The 26,507-nt window shown below is 43.1% G+C and overlaps 1 protein-coding gene across 2 annotated transcripts in view; it reads left to right on the top strand.

Moving 5' to 3' along the window:
* The window catches only part of LOC124613197, a 537,871-nt gene that overhangs the window by 159,898 nt on the left and 351,466 nt on the right, over positions 1-26,507 (top strand). For both annotated transcript variants that reach the window (XM_047141859.1, XM_047141858.1), the window contains exon 2: positions 25,681-25,714. The gene's annotated coding sequence lies outside the window, so the exon portion shown is untranslated. The remainder of the gene's footprint in view (positions 1-25,680; positions 25,715-26,507) is intronic.

Genomic DNA, 26,507 nt, shown 5'->3' with positions numbered 1-26,507 from the left:
GTCTCCTTGCTTTTCAACGTGATTCCCTCAGAAAAGGCGGTTTTCGGCTGAGCAGTGAGACACGCGTGTACCGCGTCCGCCAGTTATTGGTCCGAGGCGAATCTACGTCACTTACATGGCTTTTGAGTAGAATAAGCAAGTGGTAGTGGAAAGGGGACATGATCATAACTATACGGAGGACGAGCCATTACTTCAAACTTGAGTTTCGGAGCGTTTCAGCGTGTGGGCAGCAGTATGTGGACGGGCATTGTCGTGCAACAACGCAACACATTTTGTCAGTAGTCCTCGGCGTTGACTTCGAATTGCAAGCTTTAGCCCGTCAGTAAGCATCTAACTGTAACGCACACTGTTGATTGTTGTGCCAGGCTCCTGACAGTTTTCTAGTACTGGGCCTTGTGCGACCCAAGAAACGGTAAACCAGTTTCCTTGCGGATGGCTGGGTTTTGAACTTCTTCCTGCTGGGCGGTTATGGATGTTTCCATTCCATACTCTGCTTTTTGCTCTGCGGCTTAATGGTGGATCCAGGTTTCGTCAACAGTGATGATCCTGTCTAAGAAGCTGTCAGTTTCATTACCATAGCTATCCAAACGTTTTAGGCGTACGTCCAAGCGCGTTTGTTTTTGCAACAATGTGAGTTGTTCCGGGACCCATCTTACACAGACTTCTTGAAACCCAAGACTATTATGGATGATTTCGTAGGCGGAACCTCGACTAATTTGCAGCCGCTGTGCCACTTCATCGCTAGTCACTCGTCTGTCTACCAGAGCCCTGTCACGTGAACGCTGGCATCATTTGTGGTTGTGGATGGTCGTCCGGCTCCTTCCCCATGCCTAATAATTGTGGGACCATTTTCAATCCATTCGTAGACACTGTCTCGCATTCTGCTGAAAGCCTTTGACGGATTGCGGACCCGATACTGCTCCCGGCCGAAAAGAGCTACACTTGTTGTTGGTGCAAACTTCTAATGGAGCGGCCATCTGCAACAAAAGGAAGACAAATGGAAGAATTAGGATCAAACTTTCATCAGGATCAGAGAAGCGTAGCTAGAAAATAAGCGACGATAGAGGTTAGTGTGATCAAGGTATAAACAACTACGTCAACATTGCGGGTAACTTTTGACGTAGCCTCGTACATTTTACAGCCCACTTACACATCTTCTGTCATACACATCTTTAGTTCTTTGTATAAACTGACGTGTGCAGCACAATACCACCCTTACATGCTATAGGATATGGAACGATATTTTTAAGGCTGTGCAGTCTTCTTCAGTATACTGCGCAAACCGTCGATACGAATCTCAGATGGTCAAAATTATTGCGCAGTGCTCAGTATTGCGCAATAAATATTGAGCATGGGAGGTTCCCCTGGTCAATATTGCTTTCTTCATGTGTCGGTCCACAGCGTCGATATAATTTCTGAAAGTTAGAGCCATTTTGACACAACATTAAAATGTACCATGTACCATGGATGTATTCCTCCATCACATAGCCTAATAAATCCATTTTAAATGTCCACCGTAGATTGAAATTTTTAATACAGATAAACATTACTGTATCGTCGTTTCGGACTGCGACCATTTTAAAATGCATGCAATGTCAACAAAATAAAGTGATAAAACCCTTTTTGACGTATTTACAATTTGCACCTTCCGGTCACTGTACGTTACTTGCAGTTAAATATGTGAAATGTTTCATATTTAAGAAGTATTTAGTGATTACATATTTCCTGGTATTAACGTCGACTGTCAAACACCAACCCTCCTTCCGCTCGCGTACGATGGAAAATAGAGTATAACAGCTGATCGGATTGCGGTACATTATTACCTCAGTTGAGGATGGAGTTTAATCGCCTACAGCTTTTTGGGAAACCACCGCTGCATTCATTGACTGTTAACAATAAAAAAAAAAAAAAGCAAAACGGTGAGGCGTTATAAGCTATTTCTCCTATCATCTGTAAGTCCAGTGCCTGAGGCACTAGATCGACTAGACATTCATGAGCAATTTCGCAAGAGTTACCTTCTTAATAGCATGTATCAGCGTTTTTCGACTTATTGAAGATTGCAATGTGTCATGCCACAGACTCCAGAAGAAACCGAAATATTTGGGCTTGGCTTGTTTTGGGAGAGGAAACCAGACAGCGAGGTCATCGGCCTCATCGGATTAGGAAAGGACGGGGAAGGAAGTTGGCCATGCCCTTTCGAAGGAACCATCCTGGCATTTGCCTGGAGCGATTTACGGAAATCACGGAAAACCAAATTCAGGAAGGCCGGACACGGGATTGAACCGTCGTCCTCCAGAATGCGAGTCCAGTGTGCTAGCCAGTGCGCCACCTGGCTCGGTGAAATCTTGTGGGGCACAGATCTCTAGTCACACCAGTGTCGTTTACATCTACATAGATACTGCGCAAGCCGCCGTACGGTGCTTGGTGGAGGGTACCCTGTACTACTACTTGTCATTTTCCCTTCTGTTCTACCTGCAAGTAGGGCGACAGAAAAATGACTGACTGTGAGCCTCCTACGAGCCCTATCGTTCGGCAGTCAGCTTCAGATGCCGGCTCTCTAAATTTTCTTAATGGTGTTTCTCGAAAAGAACGTAACCATCCCTCCAATGATTCCCATTACTCCGAAGAGAACGTCTGGAGCTGGATCCAAGGTGTGAATGGCTCGGTAGGCGACGCTCTTGGTATGCTCATCAGGACTGAGGTCATATGACCTACGAGACCTCATAACAACCCTTGTGATAATCGAGTGAACCTTGCGCCATTCTGACAATTCATTTGCCTTAGGGTGGAGTTTGGCGTCGCTGTAGGTATTGGTCGCGTGGGAGGTGCTATAGAAAAACAAATAAGTGCTCATCTGAACGAAAGAACGAGCACCATCTGCCTCGGAGGTGCCTGTAGGCAGTCAGGATGCTTTGCCTCACACGGTTTCGATGTGCTCTTACCCAGCCCTCGGCGTTTATCTATGTGCACTACGGCTGGTCAGTCCAGGCGGCATTTTCCCCTGCTTACAACATCCAGTAGCGTTGTTACCGCGCCCGTGCATATTTTGTGTCATGTGACGCGCAGCTGTCGCAGTTACTCTTGTTGCGCGGTGGTTTCAGAACCCGAAAGCACTCTTGTGGTCTGAGTGGTTGTCCAGTATTGATCTGGAGAGTGGAATATTGTCTCATTTGTGCGACTGGTTTCGTGATTTTCTATCAGGTGTCACAGTTCGTAGTAATTGACGAAAAATCATTGAGTAAAACAGAAGTGATTTCTGACATTCCCGAAAGTCGTTTTATAGGCCCTCTGCATTTCTTATCTATTTAAACGATTTAGGAGATAATCTGAGCAGCTGTTTTAGGATCTTTGCAGATGATGCTGTCGTTTATCCTCTAGTAAAAGCATCGGAAGATTGAAACAAATTGCAAAACGATATAGGTAAGATTATGTATGGTGCGAAAATTGGCAGTTGACCCTAAATAACGAAAAGTGTGAGGTCATTGGTGCTAAAAGGAATCTGGTAAACTGCGGTTACCCAATAAATCAGTCAAATACTTAGGAATTACATTTACGAAATAAGTTGAACTCGATAGAACACACAGAAAATGTTGTGGGGGAAGTCGAACCAAAGACTGTGTTTTATTGGGAGGAAACTTAGGGAATGCAACAGGTCTACTAAAGAGGCTGCCTACACTACGCTTGTCCGTCCTCTTTTGGAGTACTGCGCGTTGGGGGAACCTTACCAGACAAGATTAACGTAGTACATCCAGAAACTTCAAAGACTGGCAGCACGTTTTGTATTATCGAGAAATAGGGGAGAGCATGTCACGGACATGACACAGGATTCGGAGTGTATGTCATTAAAATTAAGGCGTTTTTCGTTGCGGCGGATCTTGTCACGAAATTTCAATCACCAACTTTCACCTCTAAATGCGAAAATATTTTGTTGACGCCGGCCTACATAAAGAGAAATGATCATCATAATGTTGTTGTTGTTGTGGTCTTCAGTCCAGAGACTGGTTTGATGCAACTCTCCATGCTACTCTATCCTGTGCAAGCTTCATCTCCCAGTACCTACTGAAACCTACTTCCTCTGAATCTGCTTACGTTATTCATCTCTTGGTCTCCCTCTACGATTTTTACCCTCCACGCTGCCCTCCAATACTAAATTGTTGATCCCTTGATGCCTCAGAACATGTCCTACCAACCGATCCCTTCTTCTAGCCAAGTTGTGCCACAAACTCCTCTTCTTCCCAATTCTATTCAGTACGTCCTCATTAGTTATGTGATCTACCCATCTAATCTTCAGCATTCTTCTGTAGCACCACATTTCGAAAGTTTCTATTCTGTTCTTGTCCAAACTATTTATCGTCCATGTTTCACTTCCATACATAGCTACACTCCATACAAATACTTTCAGAAACGACTTTCTGACAAATCTACACTCGATGTTAACAAATTTCTCTTCTTAGGAAACGCTTTCCTTGCCACTGGCAGTCTACATTTTATATCCTCTCTGCTTCGTCCATCATCAGTTATTTTGCTCCCCAAATAGCAAAACTCATTCACTACTTTAAGCGTCTCATTTCCTAATCTAATTCCCGCAGCGTCACCCGCTTTAATTCGACTACATTCCATTATCCTCGTTTTGCTTTTGTTGATGTTCATCTTATACGCTCCTTTCAAGACACTGTCAATTCCGTTCAGCTGTTTTTCCAGGTCCTTTGCTGTCTCTGACAGAATTACAATAACATCGGCGAACCTAACAGTTTTTATTTCTTCTCCATAGATTTTAATTCCTACTCCAAATTTTTCTTTTGTTTCCTTTACTGCTTGCTCAATATACAGATTCAATAACATCGGGGAAAGGCTACAGCCCTGTCTCACTCCCTTCACAACCACTGCTTCTCTTTAATGCCCCTCGACTCTTACAACTGCCTTCTAGTTTCTGTACAAATTGTAAATAGCCTTTCGCTCCCTGCATTTTACTCCTGCCACCTTCAGAATTTGAAAGAGAGTATTCCAGTCAACATTGTCAAAAGCTTTCTGTAAGTCTACAAATGCATAATATAATAAGGGAAATCAGAGCTCGCACGGAAAGATATATATGTTCGCTTTTTCCGCGCGCTGTTCGAGGGTGGAGTAATAGAGAACTAGAGTGAAGGTGATCACTTAAGCGTGATTTGCAGAATAGCGATGTATATGTAGATTTGTTGTAGTTTCGCTCGTCTCTCCGTTGGCGCAGTTCTCTGCAGTCGGTGGCTACTTAATCTTCAACACGTTCTTGCCTCAGGGCGTTGAGTGGAGGCGTGGGAATTCCCGGAGTACAGGCGCTCGCAGTACCCTGTTGACACTTCGGCTCTTGCAAAGTCCAGAGAGTGCGGGAACTGCGTTAGGCTGCCACGCCATCGGCCTGTGCAACGTCCGACGATTTGCCACTCGCGTGACGTGTCGAACGATTGCATCCGCCGTGACGAGTGGAGCTCTGTCACACGACAGCTATCTATAATTCATTTGCTTATGAATGTGTAATAAAACCTCTCGCGTGTACCAGATGCGGCCACATACCGCGTGGAAAGTTATGACATGCAAATATAGGAAGTACTAATACAGTTGGTCGGTTATCAGGCTACATTCAGAGCCCGTCTGATTGGACGCTACGATGCGGCTGCGCGGTACAATATTTTCGCACTGGCTATCGATTTTACTAAATACTGACCTGCGGTCGGTAACACTATTTTATCATTCCGTAAATAGTTTCTTCTTCGAGGGTTCAATAACACCTCGGCGGTTTTCTGTTCTACTGATTTTTATTTGTATGAACTAGTTTTTGGCTTATTAGGCCATCTTCAGATAACTACTAGCAATTGTATACAAGGAGCTTGTGTTCTAGGCGCTTCAGTCTGGAACCGCGCTGCTGATATGGTAGCAGGTTCGAATTCTGCTTCGGGCATGGATGTGTGTGATGTCCTTAGGTTAGTTAGGTTTAAGTAGTTCTAAGTCTAGGGGACTGATGACCTCAGATGTTAAGTCCCATAGTGCTCAGAGCCATTTTGAGCTTGTGTTCTTACGAACCAAATTAGTTGACAAAATCCATGTTCTTTCGGACATGTGCGAAAGAACAGGCTCGATATCCATATAAGTATATAGCTCTGGCAACACCGGCCATGACCTCCTTCTTCTGCGCGGATGCATAAATATTCCCCGAACTCTTACGGGACTTGGTAAGAATGTCTTCCACGAGTAATGAGTATGTTGGGGTGGGACACTACGAATGTAGTGTGTGGACATACAAAGTGAGAATGTAAGCCTCGCGGGAGGCGTGCGCGAGATAGTCCGTGCAGTCGCACTATCCTCTGTGCCCTCGCTGGCTCAGATGATGCCGACACGGCAGCTCAGCGTGTTCGGTCAGAGAGCTAGTTGGCCTCTGTAATAAAAAAACTGAGTGGAGGGATCAACAAACGAACTTGAGCGGATGTCAAGTGGTGTCCTTAACGACCAAATAAAAAAACGATCAACAAAGAACAAAATGAAAAAAAATGGATAGAGCGTCCGCCAAGTAAGCAGGAAATCCTGGGTTCGAGTCCCAATCGGGGCACACATTTTCACAAAGAAGGAAAATGTTGCCCTCCATTTATGCCTCCTCTGCAATAACAATCACACCAAAAACCAACTGGTGTACTATTCCATATCTAGGTCAGCTATCAGACAAACTAGCAAAAACACTTTAAAACGGACCGGGCCAAATCAACAAGGCTGACTGAACATGAACGCAGCTGGAGATTAAATAAATCAGACTCCACCTTTGCTGAAGAAGTGCTCAAAGGAGGACACAAATATCTAACACACACAGAAGTGCTACATAAGCCAACAAAGGCAGAAAATTCAGCCTATTAGAAGCACTTGGAATTACCAACACTTAGCCCGTTTCACCAGCTGGTTCTAAATGACTAATTCCAACTGAGCACATCACCGCTCTTAAACTTTACACAATGCAGTAAACCTGCTACTAACCACAAAGTGTCCCAACAGTAAACAAATTCACACCCCAATATAATGTAATATCCCTTATGTATTTACATTCCTAACTTGCCGGCACGGTAGCTCAGCGTGTTCCGTCAGAGGGTTTAACTACCCTCTGTAATAAAAAAACTGAGTGAACGGATCAATGAACAAACTGAACGGGTGTCATGAGGCGTCCGCCCCGATCATATAAATAGAACAAAATGAGATCAACAAATAAAAAAAAACTGTAACTCAACTGTAACAATGTAATATTTGGTATTTATTAATGCACTAATATTTTTAAAAAATTCTAATAACAAAATGTAACCCCCAAAGAAAACGTCGCTGGGGGCGTCACGTGTTGTGAATGCCGCGCCGGCTCGAGCTAGTCGCAGTCGCATTGGATGTTGATTGGCCACTATTGAGACGTTAGGACTGCCTGCTGTAGATCACACACCAACAGTAGCAAAGTTTGTATAAATACGAGGCCCTCCTAAGTGTTCGCATAAACAGTAAAAGAAGTAGCATTTTTTTTTTGGCACAATTCATTTTATGCTTTCATAAAATTTTCGCCTTTAAAATGATCAGAGACGTAAATTTCCGCAGCGAAACATGTATCCAAACAAACACAACAGGACGCAGTATCTACAAACGAACAGGAGAAAACGCCAGCTCAACTACACACACACACACACACACTTGGTACATAAAGGCAAACTTGACATAGCTAAAGACAAGCAAAATATTACAATGATGACGTGGTGTACCAATTTCAACCTGTGGCAGCCACAGGACGCGCACAATGTAAAATAGAAGGAAAATAATAAATCCACTGAGGATGCCACAACCATGGTGAAATACGTTTGGGTGATAAAATAAGCCGGCCGCTGGTGGCCGAGCTGTTCTAGGCGCTTCAGTCTAGAGCCGCGCGACCGCTACGGCCGCCGGTTCGAATCCTGCCTCGGGCATGGATATGTGTGATGTCCTTAGGTTAGTTAGGTTTAAGTAGTTCTAAGTTCTAGGGGACTTATTACCTGACATGCTAAGTCCCACAGTGCTCAGAGCCATTTGAACCATTTTTGATAAAATAAAACAATTTGTTTACTTGCAAAAGGCAGACCCATCTTTCATTATTATTTTTCTCCAAGCAGGGAAACTGATGTCAATAACTCCAACATGACAGCGTTTAAAATGTGATGCTTTACATGCAACTGAGCTAGTACTGGAAAAACGTTTTCCACTTTCGTGATGGTACATTAGAAACAGGGCTTCGGGAAGAACACAACAGCTTCTCGGTGTGATGAAAATCACTGTCTGTGCATTTTTGTTTCTTCTAAGAGGAGAAAAATGAGTCGTCAGATGGCAAATCAGATGAATGTGGTCAATGAGACATTAATTCCATGTTCCTCTGCAACATGTAAGCAGTTGTTTGACATGCTGTGTGACAGTTGGCGTTGTCGCTACGAAGCAGGTTGTGACGTTTGCAACTGTTTCTCCTGAATTCATCTACACTTTATGATCAAAAGTAACGGGACACATATTAGTGGACATTAATATGGGGTTTGTGTCCATCCTTCGCTTTCACAATGGCTTGAGCTCTGCTGGGGACACTTTCAGTGAGGTGTCTGAATCTCTGTGGAGGAATGGCAGCCTATTATTCCTCAAGAGTCAAAACAGAGAAGCTAGCAGTGTTACACTGGGTTCTGGAGCGAAGTCCACGTTCTGACTGATCTCAAAAGGGTTCTGCTGGGTTCAGGTAGGGACCCTGGGCAGATCACTTCTTTTCAGATATGTTATTTTCCACCAAACATCGTGTCACAGATGCTGCATAATGACAAGGTTGGACTCTCTTGTTGATACAAGCAATCATCGTCCCCGAACTGTTCCTCTGCTGTACGCAGTATATAGTGCTATAAATTAGTTCATATCCTTCATTTAGCATTTCCTTAAATGCGAAAAGGGGTACGACACTGTAATAACGAAAAATACTTCAAAACTGTAACACCATTACCTCAGAATTTCACTGTAGGGGCTACAGGTGATGACAGGTAATGTTATCCAGGCGTTCACGTAATCCAAAAACTTCCAACGGGTTGCGACAGAGCATAGCTTGATTCATATCTCCAAATCACTCGCTTCATCATCCACTGTCCCGTGGCGTGGCTCTTTGCGCCGCCTCAAGCGTCGCTTAGTGTTGACTACAGAAATGCGTGGGTGTGGAGCCGCTCGACCATTGTACCCTATTCTCTTAACTCCCTATGCACAGTCATTGTGCTCGCTGGTCTGTTGGTAGCACTTAGCAACTCACGAGTGATTTCTTCTGCTGATTTCATGCGATTCTTTTATAACCACCATCCGCCGTTCTCGGCGGTTCCTGCCGGTCAGTACATTAGGTCTTCGTAGTCTTGGTTGAGCTGCGGTTGTTACTTCGCTTTTCCGCTTCAGTCACGTCACAAAAGATCGACTTGGATAGCTTTGGAAGGATTGAACTGTCCCCGATGGATTTGCTACTCACGAGATATCCAGTCACCAGTCCACGTTCGAAGCTCTCGTTACCGATCCATTATGTTGTTGCTGCTTATCTACTGACAATACTCCATGCCTTATTTTATACGATAGTTCGTCTCTCATGACATCTATTGGCTAATTCTGCATTACATAGGGTATAAGGATACTTTTGATCAGATAGTGCATGTGCTGTGACAAACAAATTGTTTTATATCTTTTAACAATAATAGTTCCTCAGTGCTGTAAAGAATACGCACAAATAATTAGTCCAAATCCATGAACATTTGTTTATTGCAACACTAGAAACATACATACATACATACATACATACATCCGGTGCAGATTAAGCACATAATTTTGTCCAGACCGAGAACGAACTCTCATAAACGAAAAGTCACATGCAGAAGTAAACACCCACGCCAAAGAAAAGGTCTTTTATCACGTCGATGCCAAGGCTGTGGTGGTTTCTGTCCTCATGGGCTATTTGCTTTTGGGCAACAGATTCCAGACAGCTGGCAGCACTCGTCCCGACTGCTGCTAATGCAAGTTGTGGTCCACCTAACTGGTTCCTTCTGACCAGAAACTGGTGAAGACAGACTCCTATCTGCCGATGATTAATTGCTGCTTGTCGAAGAGTCCTGAATTCGTCGCTCTGTCTTTGCTGAAACCTGAAAAGTTCAAAGAAAATATGAGTTTGATTTCAAACACGTACCCGACTCATACGATAGTAGTTGGTGGTGACTTTAATTTACCCTCGATATGTTGGCGAAAATACATGTTTAATTCCGGAGGTACGCATAAAATATCATCCGAAATTGTGCCAAACGCATTCTCTGAAAATTATTTCGAGCAGTTAATTCTTGAGCCCCCGCGAATAGTAAACGGCTGTGAAAACACACCTGACCTCTTAGCAACAAATAATCCTGAATTAATAATGAACATCAAAACCGATTCAGGGATTAGTGAACACAGGGTTGTCGTAGCGAGATTGAATATTGTAATCCCCAAATCCTCGAAAAATAAGCGAAAAATATGCCTATTCGAAAAAGCAGATAAAAATTCACTTGACGCCTTCCTGAGAGAATCTCTACTCATTCCAAATTAATAAGTGTAGACCAGATGTGGCTTGGATTCAAAGAAATAGTACCCGCAAAAAATGAGATCTGTACCAAATAAATCAACAAACGATGGAGCTGATCCTCCTTGGTAAACAAAACGAGTTAGAACACTGTTGCAGAAACAGCGAAACAAACATGCCAAATTTAAACAAACGCAAAATCCCCAAGATTGGCGATCTTTTACAGAAGCTAAAATTTAGCGCGGACTTCAATGCGAGATGCTTATAACAGTTTCCACAACGAAACTTTGTCCGCAGCTCGTCGTCTCGCGATCGCGTTCTCGCTTCCCGAGCACGGAGTCCCGGGTTCGATTCCCGGCGGGGTCTGAGATTGTCACCTGCCTCGAGATGACTGGGTGTTTGTGTTGCCCTCATCACTTCATCATCATTAATGAGAGAGATTGGGCTGAGCAAAGATTGGGAATTTGTATGGGCGCTGATAACGGCGCAGTTGAGCGCCCAACAAACGAAACATCATCATCACAACGAAGCTTTGTCTGGAAACCTGGCAGAAAATCCAAAGAGATTCTGGTCGCGTGTGAAGTAAGTTACAGACAAGAAACAATCAATGCCTCCTCTGCGCGATAGCAATGGAGATACTATCGAAGACAGTGCTGCCAAATCAGAGTTACTAAAAACAGCCTTCCCAAATGCCTTCACAAAAGAAGACTAAGTAAATATTCCAGAGTTCGAATCACGAACAGTTGCCAACGCGAGTAACGTAGCAGTAAATATCCTCGGAGTAGTGAAGCAACTTAAATCACTTAATAAAAGCAAGTCTTCTGCTCCAGACTGCATGGCAGTTAGGTCCCTTTCCGAGTATGCTGATGGATTAGCTCCATACTTAAGAATCACATACAACCGTTCGCTCGACGAAAGATCTATACCCAAAGACTGGAAAGTTGCACAGGTCACACCAATATTCAAGAAAGGTAGTAGGAGTAATCCACTAAATTACAGGCCCATATCAGTAACGTTTATATCCAGCAGGATTTTGGAAGATATATTGTGTTCGAACATTATGAATTACTTCGAAGAAAACGGCCTATTGACACACAGTCAACATGGGTTTAGGAAACATCGTTCCTGTAAAACACAACTAGCTCTTTATTCACATGAAATGCTGAGTGTTATTGACAACGGAATTCAGATCGATTCCTTATTTCTGGATTTCCAGAAGGCTTTTGACACTACCCCACACAAGCGGCTCGTAGTGAAGTTGCGTGCTTATGGAAAATCGTCTCAGTTATGCGACCGGATCTATGATTTCCTGTCAGAGAGGTCACAGTTTGTTGTAACTGACGGAAAGTCATCGAGTAAAACGGAAGTGATTTCTGTCGTACCCCAAGGTAGTGTTAATAGGCCCTTTGCTGTTCCTTACCTGTATAAAAGATTTGGGAGACAATCTGAGCAGCCGTCTTCGATTGTTTGCAGATGACGCTGTCGTTTATCGACTAATAAAGTCATCAGAAGATGAAAACAATCTGCCACACGATTTAGAAAAGATATCTGAATGGTGCGAAAAGTGTGAGTTGACCCTAAACAACGAAAAGTGTGAGGTCATCCACATGAGTGTTAAAAGGAACTCGTTAAACTTCGGTTACACGATAAATCAGTCTAATCTAAAGGCCGTAAATTCAACTAAATACCTAGGTATTACAATTACGAACAACTTAAATTGGAAGGAACACACAGATAATGTTGTGGGGAAGGCTAACCAAAGACTACGTTTTATTGGCAGGACATTTAGGAAATGTAACAGACCTAGTAAGGATACTGCCTACACTACGCTTGTCCGTCCTCTTTTAGAATACTGCTGCGCCGTGTGGAATCTTTACCAGATAGGACTGACGGAGTACATCGAAAAAGTTCAAAGAAAGGCAGCACGTTTTGTATTATTGCGAAATATGGGCGAGAGTGTCACAGAAATGATACAGGATTTGGGCTGGACATCATTAAAAGAAATGTGTTTTTCGTTGCGACTGAATCTTCTCACGAAATTCCAATCACCAACTTTCTCCTCAGAGTGCGAAAATAGTTTGTTGATACCGACCTACATAGGGAGGAACGATCACCACGATAAAATAAGGGATATCAGAGCTCGTACGGAAAGATATAGGTGTTCATTCATTCTGTGCGCTATATGAGATTGGAATAATAGAGGATTGTGAAGGTTCGATGAATCCTCTGCCAGGCACTTAAATGTGATTTGCAGAGTATCGATGTAGATGTACTGAACTCCCAAGGTACTCCACGGATGAACCGCCACTGACTCGCTGGGTTGCGTGTTGTAAGGCCGCATGGATTACTAGGCTGAACCCTTGCGAGCAGCTGATGCCGCAGGCGATAACGGGCGCTCCGCTTGTTGGCTCTGCAAACACGATGATGTCAATGTTGTGCACTATTGGTGTTCGTGGCAAGGCACGGCTAAAAAATGCTGTCAGGGTACGCTGACACACTGCCATGTCAGAAGGGTGGACTACACGTCAGGGGTAGCGACGTGGGATGCAATAGGCCACGACCGGTCGAGTGTAGCCGAGGAAACTAGCGATCATTTTCGTGAAAGTGCACTTTTATTGCCTTAGATTTACCTTGGAACAGTCAAACAGCTGACTATTGCTTCGTTTCCAGCTTGTAGGAATATATTCTGAATTTGTCTCCTCCGTGTAACTTTTCGAACGTTCCCTTTCACGAGTTAACACAAACTAATTTTTGAGTTAATGAGAAACTGTGCGGAATGTGAGAAGAACGAATGCTTCTCGCTGCTGAATGTCGATAAAACATGGAATGTACTGCCGACTTCGGTGTGCCTAACGATGCACCTATTTCACGGGCAAGTCACATGCCTACCCTCTTCAGTCATATTGCACAACGTAGATACTTCTTGGAAGATATACAGTTTTCGTTCTACCTTCACTAATTTCATCGTTGGCAAAAGCATGACCTCGACGAAAATTGTTAAGTCTTTCCTGAAGATTGAACATTTTTTGAAGGCTATCGCTGATAGCTGCTATGCATTTTAAAAAACACGTGACACGCAGCCTTTTAAACTTTCTCGCGCGCGCTAGCCTTTTGTGTGTATATGAGATCTCCTTAGTACGAACATAACCCTGAAGGTGACTAATGCCCAGAGTTAAACAAAGCGATACAAGGCATTTACGAATCTTTTTTTAAATTATGGAGCACTTGAAAGCCTCCTACCTCACTGCTTTGCATGAAGTGAGTACATGAAAATATGTAACCAGTAAAATGGCCTGAAAAAAGTGTCCCTCTCTATAAAATATTTTGACCCACGAAATGACAACACTATCTGACCACAGTTCTGTAAACATATGCAAGAGGAGGAGATGCTTTCAGTGCGCAACAGGAAGAAAGAGGGACGTGAATGAATATTTGAATTAATTCAAGATCACCTTAACTTTTTGACAACCACGCGCGCGCGCGCGCGCGCTCGCGCGTGTGTGTGTGTGTGTGTGTGTGTGTGTGTGTGTGTGTGTGTGTGTGTGTGTGTGTGTTTGTGTTTGTGTGTGTGTGTGTGTGTAATAATATATATGAGATCTCCTTTGTTTTCACACCACGTGCAGTGAAGGATGTGTACATCACACTGATAGCCTAACGTGTGTCCGCACAAGAACAAGAAATATGTCACGTAATATGGAAACACACGTTTTCTCGGAGTCCCGCAAACACGACGTACCTTGCGAATTGTGAAGGGATGCAAAGAGCTCAATAATAATTTCGCTGACGGCAATTTGGCTTTGCTTTGGCTGATAATTGTACCGAAGGCAAAATTCACAGTAAAATACCAGCACCAGTCAGGTACAGAAAGAATGAATATGAAAGCACGTGTGCAGGCCGAATATAGCACTGAGTTCATAAATGATTGGGGAAGGAAAATTAATTGTAAATGTTTTATGTGAAAGTCCTCAATTCAAAAGTAGTAAAAAAAATAATGGCTTTACACTCGACACATGATGGACCATTCGACAGCCAAGTCCACGATATATGAAAATCAGTACAAAAGAAATCTCTATATACGCCAGAATATGTTAAGCAGAGGAAGAGTGACGAAACCAGCACGCTGCACCCAAATACGAACTAGTGAATACCGACACCTTATACGAACCTGGAACATCGTCCAGCCATTATAACAACGGTAGTTACATCTGCCGACCTGAAAACGTTGCCATTAAAATATTACATCATGCAGCTAGTGCATGCCACAACTTAGCTTTAATTTTTGTAGCTCGTACCATGAGAATGACCATCAGAAAGCAATCAGTTCAAATACACAGCGTCCACAAACAAGCTCCGAGACCAGTCGTCCGTAGCAAGATGGGAGCAGAAAAGAGCAGACTACACCAGAACACAGAGAATGTCTACCGTTGAAAGGGGTTCGCACACACACGATTCAGTTTGCACAGGCCCCTGAGTGGCCTGTAGGCGACACCTCCAAAGTGTTTCCTAGCAGACATATCTTCACTTTATCAGTCAGACTGTAGTATGTTAAGCAGTCGTTAACCCGGGTGCAGAATGACTTTGCTATGGACTGAAGAATCAGAACTCGAGCCGGACATTTTAATGAACGATTTCCGCACTGTTTCTTTAAACGCTTACTGTGTAAATTCAGTGAACAATTTCAGAGCTGCCATTGTTTCAACAATAAATAATGACGAGTTTTAAAATAGTAATGTCGTAAATGAATTTTATCCATAACGGATGGAGTTGAACTTCGTGACTTCTTTTATTGTGTGTAGAATTGTAGCCGCTTTTTTGGGTCATCAGTCTACTGATTGGTTCGATGCGTCCCGCTACGAATTTCTTTCCTGTGCTAACCTCTTCATCTCAGAGTAGCACTTGCAACCTACGTCCTCAATTATTTGCTTGACGTATTCCAATCTCTGTCTTCCTCTACAGTTTTTGCCCTCTACAGCTTCCTCTAGTACCATGGAAGTCATTCCCTCATGTCTTAGCAGATGTCCTATCATCCTGTCCCTTCTCCTTATCAGTGTTTTCCACATATTCCTTGCCTCTCCGATTCTGCGTAGAACCTCCTCATTCCTTACCTTATCAGTCCACCTAATTTTCAACATTCGTCTATAGCACCACATCTCAAATGCTTCGATTCTCTTCTGTTCCGGTTTTCCCACAGTCCATGTTTCACTACCGTACAATGCTGTACTCAAGACGTACATCCTCAGAAATTTCTTTCTCAAATTAAGGCCGGTATTTGATATTAGTAGACTTCTCTTGGCCAGAAATGCCTTTTTTGCCATAGCGAGTCTGCTTTTGATGCCCTCCTTACTCCGTCCCTCATTGGTTATTTTACTGCCTAGGTAGCAGAATTCCTTAACTTCATTGACTTCGTGATCATCAATCCTGATAAGTTTCTCGCTGTTCTCATTTCTACTACTTCTCATTACCTTCGTCTTTCTCCGATTTACTCTCAAACCATACTGTGTACTCATTAGACTGTTCATTCCGTTCAGCAGATCATTTAATTCTTCTTCACTTTCACTCAGGATAGCAATGTCATCAGCGAATCGTATCATTGATATCCTTTCACCTTGTATTTTAATTCCTCTCCTGAACCTTTATTTTATTTCCATCATTGCTTCCTCGATGTACAGATTGAAGAGTAGGGGCGAAAGGCTACAGCCTTGTCTTACACCCTTCTTAATACGAGCACTTCGTTCTTGATCGTCCACTCTTATTATTCCCTCTTGGTTGTTGTACATACTGTATATGACCCGTCTCTCCCTATGGCTTACCCCTACTTTTTTCAGAATCTCGAACAGCTTGCACCATTTTATATTGTTGAACGCTTTTTCCAGGTCGACAAATCCTATGAAAGTGTCTTGATTTCTCTTTAGCCTTGCTTCCATTATTAGCCGTAACGTCAGAATTGCCTCTCTCGTCCCTTTACTTTTCCTAAAGCCAAACTAATCGTCACCTAGCGCATTCTCAATTTTCTTTTCCATTCTTCTGTACATTATTCTTGTAAGCAGCTTCGATGCATGAGCTGTTAAGCTGATTGTGCGATAATTCTCGCACTTGGCCGCTCTTGCCGTCTTCGGAATTGTGTGGATGATGCTTTTCCGAAAGTCAGATGGTATGTCGCCTGACTCATATATTCTACACACCAACGTGAATAGTCGTTTTGTTGGCACTTCCCCCAATGGTTTTAGAAATTCTGATGGAATGTTATCTACCCCTTCTGCCTTATTTGACCGTAAGTCCTCCAAAGCTCTTTAAATTCTGATTCTAATACTGGATCCCCTATCTCTTCTAAATCGAATCCTGTTTCTTCTTCTATCACATCAGACAAATCTTTACCCTCATAGAGGCTTTCAATGTATTCTTTCCACCTATCTGCTCTCTCCTCTGCATTTAACAGTGGAATTCCCGTTGCACTCTTAATGTTACCACCGTTGCTTTTAATGTCACCCAAGGTTGTTTTGACTTTCCTGTATGCTGAGTCTGTCCTTCCGCTACCAATAACAATATAAGGTAACTTTGTATTTAGCACACGACCGGTTTCGTGCTTGTACCCGTACTCAGGTAGTTTACATTCATTTACATGTCTCCACAGTCAGTAATAGCGTTCGCTGTTTAAATAAATAGCAAATAATGTGACGATGACAGTTACGACTATTTAAGCAGTGAACTACGAAAACTGAGTGTGGCAACATGTAAATCCCCGAAACCGATCGTGTGTTAAATAAGAATAATCTTTTATTGTGACTGGTAGCGGTTATTATTCTACACGCTAGTAACATCATAGCTTAAAAAGAAAAAAAAAATTGTGTGTGAAATCTTACGGGACTTAACTGCTAAGGTCATCAGTCCCTAAGCTTACACACTACTTAACCTAAATTATCCTAAGAACAAACAAATACACTCATGCCCGAGGGACTTGAACCTCCGCCGGGACCAGCCGCACAGTCCATGACTGCAGTGCCTTAGACCATCAAAGCTAATTAAGGCCATCAAGGTGAAGGTTTGTCCATTATAAAGGCGACCGCTATAAGATTACGGGGTACAAACTGATTCCTGGACTGGATTGCTTGACTAAAACACAGTAACGATGTTCATCGAATGCTTCACTTGTCACCTTAGTCGCAAGTACTCGCTGTTTATGAACCGAGAACTTCGTAGTAAAGAAATAATTACTGTTTCAAAATCGTCTGGTTTATGTGTTATTGAAACTTTGAAAACTGTCTTCCTTTCGTCGTGTTGGCAACTGCTCTGCGAGAGGCTGTGACGTTTCTGCTACCACCCTGTATTAAAGAAGTGTATCTAGATTTCTCTCTCGTCTCCTGCTTAAAGCGGTGACCTTAGGAAAGCAGAACTTCTTCGCTAATCGGTTGAGGAAACAATGGCCAGGATGTAAGATTATTACCTATGTCCTTCAGTCAGGTCAAGCGATTCTGGGAATGACGAGAGGTAATTTGCTTGCAGCACGCGAGTAATTTTTTTTTTTCTCTCAACGTGATAGACGTCACGTGCGGAGTTGCGACATCGCATCGCGGTTAGCTAGAAGCTTTGGGGGCATGTAGCTGCAAAACATTTCGCAGTATTCGGCTGTAGTTAAGGAGCCATGGCTAGTGGATAAGTCACACTGAATTTTAGATGTAACTGACGGAAAGTGAAAAACATCACGAAGCGCTGTCAAGAAGTTAAGTGTTGCAGGTGAAGGCTGTAGCGCAGTAAGAACCAAGCACATAGCTGTAAAATTCGTTGATTACCTATACTGAGAAATACACCTTCTGGGATTCTGCAGATGTTTCTTCTCTTGACCAAACACCTGTATTAGTATGCGCCGCGGGGTAGCCGCGTGGTCGAGGCGCCTTGCCACGCTTCGCGCGGCTCGCCCCGTCGGAGGTTCGGGTCCTCCCTCGGGCTTGGGTGCGTGTGTTGTCCTTAGTTTAAGTGAAAGATAGATTAAGTAATATGTAAGCCTAGGGATCGATGACCTCAGTAGTTTGGTCCCATAGGAACTTACCACAAATTTCCAAGTTTTGTATTAGTACAGACATAGGAAACGTTGATAAACCTCTCTCAAGGCACTATTGTCGCCTCTACTGAAAACAATAATGAACTTGACGATCTGTAGCATCAGGGAGTTTTATTCAGTTTCGTTAAAGAATATGTTAATTTTGTTTGTCGATACTCCGCGATTCAGCAACCATTTCATTCTAGTCGCATACACACTCATGAGGTCACATCCTTAGTGAGATTTAGCAGCCCCTTCCGCTATTCTCATTCATCATCACTAAACCACCGGCCAAAACTATCAACGAGTGGTTGGAGCATCATCCAAGGTGCGTACATACAAATCGATGGCATCCCAACTGTGCTCAATACGACTGAGAACCATTGCCAACATTAATAGTTTAGTTACACAAACAGAAAATAAAAGAACAGATCATTATACGATGATATTAAACGGATAGCTCCGTATGTAAAAGGCGACGAAAAAGTGATAGCCAGGGGGCCTGGAATGGAGTAATAGGAGAAGGGAGAACACTAGATCTGCAGTCGGAATGAGATAAGGGAAGGCTCCTTAGGTACGGCAATGAATTTCGTGTGATATATACAAGCACACAAAGTATCAGAAGAGGATATAGTATCTTTGGAAAAGGCCTGGAGACGTGGAAGACACCTATTCGACTATTTTACACGGCGTACCCAGGAGCAGATATACACTCGTAGTTAAATAGGTAGTTAAGTCCCATTAAGCACTGTCGCTATCTGCGAACATTGAACCCAAGTTTAAATGTAAAAGAATAAGAAGAATAGTTGGGAGAGAAGAACAGATGACATTTGCCCTAAACATTTAATGTCAACATGTGTCCGCCCCCGGTGGCAGAGTGGTCAGCGCGACAGAATGTCAATCCAAAGGGCCCGGGTTCGATTCCCGGCTGGGTCGAAGATTTTCTCCGCTCGGGGACTGGGAGTTGTGTTGTCCTAATCATCATCACTTCATCCCCATCGACGCGCAAGTCGCCGAAGTGGCACCAAATCGAAAGACTTGCACCTGGCGAACGGTCTACCCGACGGGAGGCCCTCGTCACACGACGTTATATTAATGTGAACATGTGACGAGTTTTTGTGTCTCAAGAGTTTCTAATTTAGAAAACCTGACAATTTAATTGGAAGTGAAGGTCTTATCCCTAATAATGTATTATTTTCGGTTGCCGACAAGTGAAGTTTACCGGGAATCCGTATGCTATGGCAGGTCTTTTATTTCAAACTTTTGGAAATATTTCTGACGTATTTTCCTACAGTCGATGGATATACAGAGTGATGTTTTCCACCATGTACAAACTCTAGGGACTGATCGATGAGAGCATACGGAACAAAGGTGGTCTAATTAACTTACGTCCAAAAATGCATGGTTTCCATGATAGAGACCATTTATTCAATCACACCTGCTACAGAGACTGCTATCTAATACGCGCTGTACGATGCAGCCACATTTACAGTATGCATAGTTTCCTCCTAGAGAGTTTTACTGTTATTCATACGTCATGCCCTAGCGCCTGCTGCTGTCATAGTAATTTGGTAATGGTGTGTCCGATTCACGTCTCTTGCTGACTCACCTTGTAGTGGATGTGATACAGCGTTGTACACAGTGGTTCCGTATTCCAATCGAGAGCTTGCCAACATGGTGTTTACTTACGGAAAGGTAAATGGCAACCGGCGGCGGGCAGCAACGTTGTATCACGAGACATCCCCGCCGACATCCATCCCGCATTCAATGTTTGCAATAGTCTTTCGCCGTTTGTCTGCGGGAGGGTCGTTTCAGGAAGCAGGAAATCCTGAAGGACCCGAAATGTTCGGACACCAGACCTGGAGAGAAATGTCATTGACACTGTGGAAGGCGACCGCCGTGTCAGCACCAGGCAGTTGGCAGTTCGCCCGCCGGTAAAGAGTAAGCCAGACGACCATTCTGCATGACAACTGTTACTACCGTTATAACTTACAGCGTGTGTGGAGCTTACGGACGACAGATTTTCCACATCGGGAGCAGTTTGTCACTGGTTTCTTCACCAGGCAACCACGATTCCGGCATTTGTCATCCATCCTATTCACAAATAAGGCCACATTTACGCGGGGTGGTATCTTCAACTTTCATAGCAGTCATCCGTGGGATAGTATGCAGAATCTCCTTGGTATGATTACAGCGAATCATCAGCATCGGTACAGCCGGAATGTGGGTGCTGGGATAATTGGCGACCATATTTTGGAACCAGTCTTCCTTCCACCTCACCTGATTGGCCGGAACTATCGGCTTTTCTTGCGAATGACTTTGCCTCCCCTGCTGCAGAAGTGCCATTGATGCTTTGAAAGGTTATGTGGCTCTACGAGATGATGCTCCAGCCCACTTCGCCGTTAACATCCGGGCACTTCTCTATCGTGTAGCCCCTGGTCGATGGATCGGACGAGGGGGTCCAGTTGCATTACGGAGCCATCTGAAAAGTATCGTGTATGCAGAGCCCATTCCAGATGTGGAGACACCGGAGCAGCGTATTTATGCTGCCATTGACACTATTCGGGTGCATCCTGGCCTATGTGAACTTGTGAGACATAACATGCTGCGGCGCGTACACGTATGCATTGAGGCACATGGAAACCATTTGTAACACAACTGTATCCGCACGGTACAGCACTATCAGACTGCAGTCTCTGTAACGATGTATGATTGAATAAATGGTCTCTAGCATGGAGACCATGCGTTTCCGGACTTGAGTTCATTAGATCTTTTTCGCTCCACATCCTCTCATCGACCAACCACTAGAGTTTGCACACAGTGGAAAAAATCATCCTGTATAAATGCTTAGTATTACTGTATTACTATGTCCCTAGAAGCAGGGAACGACAGGAAGGACGGACAAATGTGGTCACTGCTGATAGTGTTATCGGGACTGACAGTCGAAAGGGGAAGTGCAGAACATCAAACGGATAGCCACGCGGTGTGGGAACGCGGAGAATCCCTCGCAGACACCTTACACATCGCTGCCAGTAAGTGGAGTTCATTATACGTCACACTGTGGTTCTGCATCCAAAAGAGTGGTCAAATCGGGAAATGGACAGATGGTTCGGGCGTTTCCACGTCACGAAGACACTGAAGGACTTGGTGAATACACGGTGGCACCCATAAACGTTCTGATGGTCTGGGTAGAAAGCAATACGTTGAGAGGTCTGGCATTTCGTTCACCTTGGAGTATCCTCTCGTGAGCTGTTGAATTAGTAACTACTTCAAACTTCAGTTCCGAGAGTAGAGGTGCTGAGAGATTTTAAGCTTCGAAGGCGGGCGGTGAGTTGGGAATAGTCAGATCAGTCGGTAAAAACATTTCCTGCGAAAGTCAAGGTTCTGGGTTAGGTTCTCGGTCAGCACATTGTTTTAACCTGTGAGAAATTTTCACGTGCACTTCATGTTTGGCTATGTGAACGGAAATTCATTTAAGATCTGCCTCCCCGACCGAATTTTTGTTAATAGCTTCTCTTCATATTTTATTTGAATGTTAAACAATAAACTGGTATCCAATATCGCAGGAATTCATTTTATTCCATGATTACCGGTTTCGGTGAAACTAAAGTCGCCATCATCGGATCTTAGGACACATACAGGTTACAACATCAGGCAAATGCGACAGATGGTGACTTTAGTTTTGCCGGAACCGGTAATCATGGAATAAAAAGAATTCCTGCTATCTTGGATACCAGTTTATTGTTTTACGAGCATCTAGATCGCTTCCACATGAGCACAATGTGTTCCCTACAAAATTTTATTTGAATCTCAAATGCTCGAACGGTGCTCTACATTTTTAACTCGATTTCCTTTGTAACTGTGCCACATTTTGCAAAATTATACCAATAAACCAGAGCTCTAAGTTCACCTTTCTTTGTTGCTAAATTGGCGTGTGCATTACACGATACTTTTCACATTATAAATATTATTATTCTTTACCAATATCTTGGGTATGTGGCAAATGTCGAAGTGATTTGTCGTTTGTATTCCACATGAAAAGTAGCTCTCTCTCTCTCTCTCTCTCTCTCTCTCTCTCTCTCTCTCTCTCTCTCTCTCTACACCTTGCTAACGAATACAACTCACGAGCACGAAAGGCGTAAGTTGTAGCTACCAGCTAAAAAGCCTGGTGTTCAAAATCCAACGCTGTGGATGGAGTTCGTAACGTTTCATGTGCTCCGGTATATCAGATCTTTATGATTCCATTCAGTGACTATCACGATTGCTATTATCGAATACACGGATTTTTTTTCTGAAGCCACGCGCCATTTTATCATAATGCTTGACTTCCGGATAGAGTACTGATGCGTATCTGTCATGATTTCATTTAGATAAGTAAATTTCAGAAAGTTGCTGTTAATCGATAATGTAATACTGCATTGCGTCATTTAAGAATAAACATCTGTATCTACAGTTTACAAATTCACTAGCTGTACTTAAAGAAAGCGAGCTAGTTTGTGACCGAGAAAGATGTGCAAAAATGTTAGCGTCTTTTTCCTTCAAGGGCGTTAATTATAGTAGAAATCCTAGCACTTGATAATGTATACAAGCGACACTTGATAATGTATACAAGCGATACTTGATAATGTATACAAGCGACACTTGATACACATATAGGTGTAATTGTCTGTAAGTGCTCCTGTAATCTTCTTATAAACAAGATGTGCTGATGTAGTGGCAGTGGTACCGCTGATTGGAGCTGTGAGTGAATGTATGTCTTCAACGTGTTATTTAACGACTATATAAAATATCGGTTTACACAAAAACATCAGTGACAGTGGCTTTAATTTTAAATCAATCGCATGGGTAGTCAAAATATCAACAAAGATTTATCTACAAGATAACGCTTCCCCACGGTGATTCAGCAAATTCCAAAGAATAAAAGCAATAATAGTAATACTTCTTTAAAGCAGAGAATGAACTTACGCCATTAGATTTAGAGTAAATAAAAACAGAGAGCTAAACAAAATTATACTACACGGAATATACAATACACAGGAAGCTCAGCTTTAGTTAATGAAGGCCATGGCCCTACTGAATAAAGCACTGCCAAGTAATTAGAATTACCATTATTCCTCTTGTATGTCGAGCAGTATTTTCATTTTCAAACGATTGTTCTTACATGTTTTTCCTGAGCAAGATGAATAAAACTCAACTAGACCATCATATATAAAAAAAAAGTTAAAATAAGATACGAAGGAGTGCAAACTCGCATTCCATGACGAATGTAAAATTCTTCCCAGTTTTCTTTGATATTATATTTTCAGCCCCATTTTAATTTTACGGGGATGTGCTTTCATAATTTCGGATTTCGTAGGTTCTTTTTTGCGCCACAGTGGTTTCGAATCGCAGGAAGTGGAAGAGTTTTGTATTGCCTATATAACTGCGTAGGCTTCCGCGTGATATTATAAATGACTACCATTGATGAAAACCGTGTTTCGTTCGCGGCTACAATTGTCTCCTCCTGGGTCTGCTAGTGTAATTTTGTTGCCCAGGGTCCTTACATTTTGTCATGACTGCTCTCCTGAGCATGACTTAATTTAAAAAGGCTGATATTATTGTATTTTCGTGCACGAAGGACTGAGAAACTTTATTGAAATAGGTTTTTCTGTAGTGGAGGAAGTGGTGACCCGCTGCTGTCGGTTGCACCTTGCAGTGTGTACCGTGATCGGTAGTCATCGGCGTGTGGAGTGTGGATTCTTGATTTCTTATCTTGGACACAGATCGCGGGGAGGCAGGTGCTAGCCGGTAACGAGCGCGTCTCGATATATTTGAGAGACCTGTCGGGGCTCTTATGGCTGGTAGGCAGGATGGTGTAAACCTAAGCCCATCCTGTCTGTTCATATTGTTAGCATGTTTTAAAAGCACAGTTTCCTCTCCTATGCTGCGTTCGATCATCCCTGGCTGAATTGCTAGCATATAGGTTTCGTTGAATTTTATTTCTTTGCCGCAATCTTCACGATGTTCGGCCACAGCAGATTTGTTATGCTGCTCAAGACGATAACAGCGCTCGCTCTCCCGCATGCGCATTGCTACCGGGCTGCCACTGAAATATTAAAACGTCTTAACAACGGTAAGATAGTCTTAGGTTTGCACCATACTGGCTGCCAGCCGTAAGAGCTTAAAAGGCTGCACAACAACTCGAGATGCGAGTAACTGCCGCCCGACGACGACGTATGTCCAGCATAACGCAAAGAAGAGTCCACAACCCATTCGCCGATGACTACCAGTCATGGCACACAACGCAAGGTGTAATAGACAGCCGCACATCCCCACAGGAAACCAATTACTATAAGGTTTCCCACTCCTTCCGACACAAGAAACCAATAATGGCAACGTTTTTAAAATGTTTACGTAATGCCATGCACATTAAAGAAGTTATGTCAAAATAGAAGTATCTTTGACAACGAAATTGCACCAGTAGACCCAGAAGAAGGGCACTGTAATCGTAACTGAAACATTGGTTTCATCCGATTGTTGTTTACAATGTGGAAGGTTCAAAAGGTTCAAATGGCTCTCAGCATTATGAGACTCAACATCTGAGGTCAGCAGTCCCCTAGAACTTAGAACTACTTAAATCTAACTAACCTAAGGACATCAGACACATCCATGCCCGAGGCAGGATTCGAACCTGCGACCGTAGTGGTCGCTCGGGGGATTCCAGACTGAAGCCACACCGGCCGGCAATTTGTAAGGGTACCATACCCTGAAACATCTGTGTTAACTGGAAGATACTTTTATTACTAGTGTTGTATTTTCGAATACTAACTTTGCAAGGTTGCTGGCAATGTATTCAGTTAGCTTGCGGATCTGCTGCCAGTACTCTCTCTCTCTCTCTCTCTCTCTCTCTCTGTGTGTGTGTGTGTGTGTGTGTGTGTGTGTGTGTGTGTGTGTGTGTGTGTGTGTGTGTGTCCTATAATCCTATTGTATGTGAACTCAACTTACAAGAATATGCAAAGTGAGCTAGTTTTCATACAGAAACAAAACATGTTATTCGCATTGATAATAATGTCAGACTTCTTTTTCTTCACAGGTGTCAGTTCTTGGGACCAGCACACAAGTAGCACGTAAGTGAACGCCTGTTTATTTTTCGTCATTACGTAAAAATTTATCACAGCTGTCTTTGTTTAAATATATTACATTGTTATGGTCTATAGAGAAATCTGCGAGAGGGAAGTCTTCTGTACGAAGTCGCTGCAGCAACTAGCGCATTATTTTACAGCTGTTATTAATGTACTGTCATATTATTCCTTTCGGAGGAGGGTCATGGAATGTAGGGCTTGCCTCAGGATTCTGTTCTAGCACCGTTGCTTTTCTTATAATCAGCGACCTGCTTCAGTTGTGTTTCTCCTTGTAGTGTTATTGTGAAAGACATGGAACGTAATGTAACTGACTGATTCCAACAAAATCTTTCTGACGTGCTCGCAACGTGCATTAAGTCGGTGAATGACCTAGTCTACACTGATGAGCCGAAACATTATGACCACCTGCCTACTGACTTGTTTGTTCGTCTTTGGAGCGAAATACATCACTGATTCCGTTTATCAGGGATCCAACAGTTTGTTGATACGTTTGTGAAAGTACATATAAATAAAGTACATTTACAAAATTAAATCTATTTTACTGCTGACAAATATTAACAACGGTAATGTACAACGCACCCTTCAGCAGTTTTGCTTGTAGTTTAGAAACGTCTTACAGAAGCATTTGCCATATTTTGTCTGTTAAAGTATAGCAGGCGAACTCCTTAAACGTTTGGGCTGTACTAAGGCGTTAAGGAAGAGGCTATCCACGGCAGCATACAAACACTAACGTATGAACAGCAGTTCAACAGAGCTACAGTAAGAGACCCCGGGACTC

Source organism: Schistocerca americana, chromosome 4 (assembly GCF_021461395.2).
Source record: "Schistocerca americana isolate TAMUIC-IGC-003095 chromosome 4, iqSchAmer2.1, whole genome shotgun sequence".
NCBI classification, from domain to species: domain Eukaryota; kingdom Metazoa; phylum Arthropoda; class Insecta; order Orthoptera; family Acrididae; genus Schistocerca; species Schistocerca americana.
This window is presented reverse-complemented; position numbering and strand designations above follow the sequence as displayed.